Here is a 5,606-nt window from a genome sequence, read left to right as displayed (position 1 = left end):
ACTGACGGCGGCGGTGCACAAATGCTGCGCAGCTAGCGCCATTCGACGGCCAACACCGCGGTTCCTGGTGTGTCCGCTGTGCCGTGCGTGTGATCATTGCTTGTACAGCCCTCTCGCAGTGTCCGGAGCAAGTATGGTGGGTCTGACACACCGGTGTCAATGTGTTCTTTTTTCCATTTCCAGGAGTGTATATAGTGAAGGACTGACTGTTTGCATGTCGCCCATCGCTTGCGACAATTGGTTGTAAACGAAAGTATTGTCAATCTAATTTATTGTAATAAAAATCATTAATGTGATTTGCTTGAATTGCTGTATACCTATCGTAGAAAAGCAGCATCCCCAAGGCATCCTATAAAAGACGAGTGGCCAGGACACCATATTTTCATTTTGTGTAGGGCACAGTTTTACATTTCTGAAGATTTCAAACAAGCTGCGGATCTTTATACCACTTCGAAATCTTATCAAGAGTGAGTGAGAATTTCTGAAGCTTCTCTCAGATAGTACTTCATTACAGATATGTGCATAATCTGCAAAAAGTCTGATATTACTATTAGCATTGGCCAAAAGGACATTAACGTACAACATGAACAGCAAGTGTCCCATCACATTTCCCTGTCGTATACCCGAAGTTACTTCAACATCTGTTGATGACTCTCCATCCGCGTCAACATGCTGGGTCCTCCCCAACAAAAAAAATTGTCAATAAACTCACAAATTTCGCTTGATAACCCATAAGATCATAGTTTTGATGATAAGCGTAGGTGTGGTGTGGTGAGTCAAATGCTTTTCGAAAATCGAGAAATGCCGCATCTACCTTACTGCCCTGACCCAAAGCTTTCAGTATGTCGTGTGAGAAAAATGTGAGATGGGTTTGCCGAATCCATGCTGGCTGGCATGGAGGAGGTCATTGTGCTCAAGATACCTCGTTATGTTTGACGTCAGAATATGTTCTAAGATGTAACTAGTCGATGTCAAGGATACTGGACGGTATTTTTGTGGTTCTACTAACCTTCTTGTAGATATGATAATTAAATCAACACCCTAAGCCATCGACAGGCGTTGATACACATCAATGATGATAGTTGAAAATGTGTGCCCCGACCGGGACTCGAACCCGGGACCTCCTGCTTACATGGCAGACGCTCTATCCATCTGAGCCACCGAGGGCACAGAGGGTAGTGTGACTGCAGGGATTTATCCCTTGCACGCTCCCCGTAAGACGCACATTCCGAACTTCATGTCCACACATTACATTCATTACTCGCGGCAGACAATTTTACCGAGTCCCGTAAGAGTTTAGGTAATGCGTGTGCATCCAGCGCAGAAGAAGGAGGTCAATGGTCGGTTAACCTTAACCATATGGAGATGGTATGTGTTCTTTCGGACATGTCCGAACTCTTACGGGACTCGGTAAGATTGTCTGCCGCGAGTAATAAGTGTAATGGGCAGGGGCACTACGAATGGAAGGTGTGGACATTAAGTTGGGTATGTGGGTCTCCTGGGGAGCGTGCAAGGGATAAATCCCTGCAGTCGCACAATCCTCTGTGCCCTCGGTGACTCAGATAGCCGGCACGGTAGCTCAGCGTGTTCGGCCAGAGAGCTGGTTGGCCTCTGTAATAATTAACTGAGTGAAAGCATCAACAAAGAAGTTAACGGATGTCATGTGACGTCCGCAGCGACCAAACACAACGATCAACAACGAACAAAATGAAAAAAAAGAGATGGATAGAGCGTCTGCCATGTAAGCAGGAGATCCCGGGTTCGAGTCCCGGTCGGGACACACATTTTCAACTGTACCCGTTGATGTACATCAACGCCTGTCGACAGCTTAGGGTCTTGATTTAATTATCCGTTCTTTCGTTCATTTCCGAAAGAACAGATACCATCTTCATATATTCTTGTAGATAGGTATCATCTATGCTTTCTTCCAACTACTGGGCACGGTTTTTTGTTCGAGGAATCTACGATAGTCAGAAATGTAACTCATCCGAAAAATTCAGTATACAATTCCACAGGAATTCCATCGGGCCCCGGAATGTGTTCAGTTTCAACGATGTTTCTCTACATCGCTGACACATCTGCTTGGAAGCCTGCTACCTTGTCAACAGCGAGGTAAGGCAAAAAGGGGAGGAGTCTGTTGATCATCGGCAGTTTGAACTTACGGACGACAATGTTGCCCCTAGGACAATGGTAGCAAGGTATAAGAAGGATCACCGTATCGATGTGTGTATCCTTCGGAGCGTCATTCAGTTTGTTGAAGAGAATGTTCCGGCATCCGCTGAGGGAACAGGGTGCAACCGGCTACAGATTCTCGCCCAAGACGAAACAAACAGTACCCGTCGTCTGGGTTTCGAGGAAATATTTGGATCATTCCAGCGACTGGAAGACAAATCTGAGAATCTCAGCCCTACTCACAGAATTTCAACGAACCCCACGGCGTTGTCCCCATCACTGATCACGGTGCCCACTCACCTGTTTCTGAGTAGAGAGAAAGTCTTGATCCAGAGACCATCGAAAGTTCTGCGACAAGCTATGCTACAACTTCCTGGGCGTGCGCCGTGGGACTGGAAACTGAGAGGTCTGCTTAAATGACTCATGCGTGAACATAACTTTTTTGATTAGACTGCTTTCAGTCCAGTCCAGATGATAAAAATACTAGTTTTGTGAAGACGCAAAGTGTTGTAGTATGACGCAAAGAAAAGTAATGCCCTTAAAGATGAGACTTTTAAAATCAGCAAAAACCTTCTCAGCAAAGACGTAGAGGTTCAAGCTCACATAACGATAACCTGAAATTAACAGCAGTGAGGCTTTTGGATTATAATCTCTCTCGAAAGGGTAGGGTAACAGGAATTAAAAGCTGTGTGTTAGTCGCACAAACAAGAAACTGAAATTCGCCAATATAAAAACTGAAGCTGAATGCGAATTCGTTTGGGCAAAATTAAGTACCAAGTGCGGGCAAAAATTTAAAATTAGATCCTTCTACAAACTATAGGGCTCACACCCAAATCTAACAGAAAACTTTAGTGAGAAACTTACTTATGTAATACAAGCGTCAGTGGAGGAGAATTTAATCATCCAACAATTAGTTGACACACTCACAGTTATACAATTAGTTGGTGCAGCGGCCGCCGCTGCGAAAAAATAGTAATTTCATCATCTGAAAACTATTTAAGACAAAAAGATCAGTATCCCAACCGTGAGTGAGCTATATTAAATATCTATATTAAATCACTGAGGATGTCTGCCTCGGAACAGATATCAGTGATAATGAGGCAGTTATAGCAACAATGATTACGGAAGTAAAAAGAGCATCTAAAGCAAGAAGCGAGATTTACATGTTCAGTAATCTAGATGAAGGGCGACTAGAGTTATATCTCAAGGAGAAACTTGATACATTTAGGTCAGAGCGGGAGCATGTAGTCAAAATGCAGCTCGGATACAGAAGGACTGTTGACCAAGAATTAGACAGATATTTACCATGAGTTGTAGGATTATCCGTAACACAACCTTACCGAAAACTTTCTAAAAAAACCGAAAGACAATCCGATGACATCTGAAGGCTGTTAATGGCACGAAATTAGTGTCGAGACACTTGTGGATGATACAGTAAATGAAACTGTGGGTAGCACAGAAGAAATGCTGAACTCTATTTTCAAAGTCACCTTTACAAAGGCACATCGATGAATAATCCCCTAGCCCAGTTCTCGTGTCACTGCGAAAATGAGTGATTTATTTATTAGTAGAGTCTGTGGCGTTCAGAAGCAGCTGTTATCATTAAAACTCTCAACTACTCGACGATATCCCTATTAGATTCTATGCAGAATTTGTATCTGCCCATGTCTTAACCATAATATAATGCAAATCGGCACGGCAGAAAACTGTGACCAGCAGCTGAAAGAAAATTGACCGTACAAAATGGTGCAGCGGTTAGTACACTGGACTATTCGGGAAGAAGACGGTTCAAATTCGCGTCCGGGCATCCAGTTTTAAGTTTTCCGTGATTTCCCTAAATCACTCCAGGCAAATGCCGAGATGGTTCCCTTAAAAGGGTACAGCCGATTTCCTTCCTCGCCCTTCAAACATTCCGAGCTTGTACTCTCTCTCTCTAATGCCGTCGATGTCGACGGGACGTTAAAACCCAATCTTCCTTCCTTCCTGGAAAAAAGCCTGCGGCACATTCTTCTACAACAAGGGTTGCAGGAGTGATCCACAACAGTATTATCAAATATCGTTTTAATCCATCTGTTTAAGATTCTGCGCTCAAACGTAATTAGCTGTCTCGAACCGAGAGACTTCCGTAATTGGTATCAGCATGGATTCTGTAAACAACGGTCTCACAAAATCCAATTCGTTTGCAAAAAGCCTCACAAATTTTCTCGGTGTTGTTCTCTAGATCATTTACGTATACTGTGAACACTAATGGCCCTATGACATTTCCTTTCTGTACTTCAGAAAGTACCTCTGCATCCCCTTAAAGAAGTAAAGCTGTGAGTACGGGGCGTGAGTCGTGCTTGGGTAGCTCAGGCGGTAGAGCACTTGCCCGCGGAAGGCAAAGGTCCCGAGTTCGAGTCTCGGTCCGGCACACAGTTTTAATCCGCCAGGAAGTTTCAATAACATGTTGATATCTCCGCCTGTTAGAAAGTCCTAAATTCATTCAAAATTTGGGAAATTCGTATTTCTTTTCTCTAAACGATCGTCCGAAACAGAATCTAGTGCCTTCCCGAAGTCAAGGAACGCTGTCTCAAGCTGGACAAATCTTTGACTACAACGATCTGGATTTCATGCTGTGTTTCGAAAAATCTCTGCTTCTGGCTTAATCTTGGTTTTTATGAAGGAGATTTTCGTTCTCCAGAAACCCTACAATACGAGAACTCAGTACACGTTCCATAATTCTACAACAGATTGGCGTCAGTGATATAAGTGTATAATTATAGACATCAGTTCGACGACTCCTCTTGAAAATGGGAATGAGCTCCGCTTTTTTTTTTTTTTTTTCAAATCGCTTTATATCCTTCGCTGTACCCAGATTTCCTGCGCCTTTTGTTGCTGCCATATCGCTTCGGTTGCTCCTGCCGAAACTCCCACAGCAGTCTCACAGGCGTACCAGGCTGGTCGAAATTTAAAGGGCATGGAAAGGTCGAGCAGCTGTTTGTACCTTTCGTCCGCTTCAGGGCTCATCGTCAGTTGGGTAACATTTACTGCAGTCAGGGGAGCCAAGCCATTGAACGCCACATAATTGACGTTTCTCTTGGCTAGTCTCCCACTGCAACTGAAAAATGTTGAGAACAGAATTTTTAAACTACGAATTTTTAGGGCTATTGATTTCCCAATATCGTATGTCGCTAATCTAACAGGCAGAACAACAGATGTTTGGCTTCTCGCTTTTCGGTGAGTGTGCAGCAGAAAGCAGGGGGCCTCTGTAAAATTTGGCTCCGTGGTTGTGCTAAATCCGAGAATTCAGCTCGGATCCCAGCAGGGTTGTAAGTAGGCTGTTTAGGTTTTTATGTTGGTAACTCCACGAATGCTCTGTATGGAAATCGCTGACTGCGCTGTGTGCAGTCTGTGGTTGGTTGGACTCATTGATGGAATATTCGCTATGTAGTGTT

The 5,606-nt window shown here is 43.8% G+C and overlaps 1 non-coding gene across 1 annotated transcript; it reads right to left on the bottom strand.

Annotated features, from left to right (window-relative positions):
- Positions 1 to 1,093: 1,093 nt before the first annotated feature.
- On the bottom strand, positions 1,094 to 1,168 carry Trnat-ugu. Its single transcript has one exon. It is a non-coding gene; the product is annotated as a tRNA-Thr (tRNA).
- Positions 1,169 to 5,606: the final 4,438 nt, after the last annotated feature.

The sequence above is a fragment of the Schistocerca americana genome, chromosome 1 (assembly GCF_021461395.2).
Source record: "Schistocerca americana isolate TAMUIC-IGC-003095 chromosome 1, iqSchAmer2.1, whole genome shotgun sequence".
In the NCBI taxonomy this organism is placed as follows: domain Eukaryota; kingdom Metazoa; phylum Arthropoda; class Insecta; order Orthoptera; family Acrididae; genus Schistocerca; species Schistocerca americana.
This window is presented reverse-complemented; position numbering and strand designations above follow the sequence as displayed.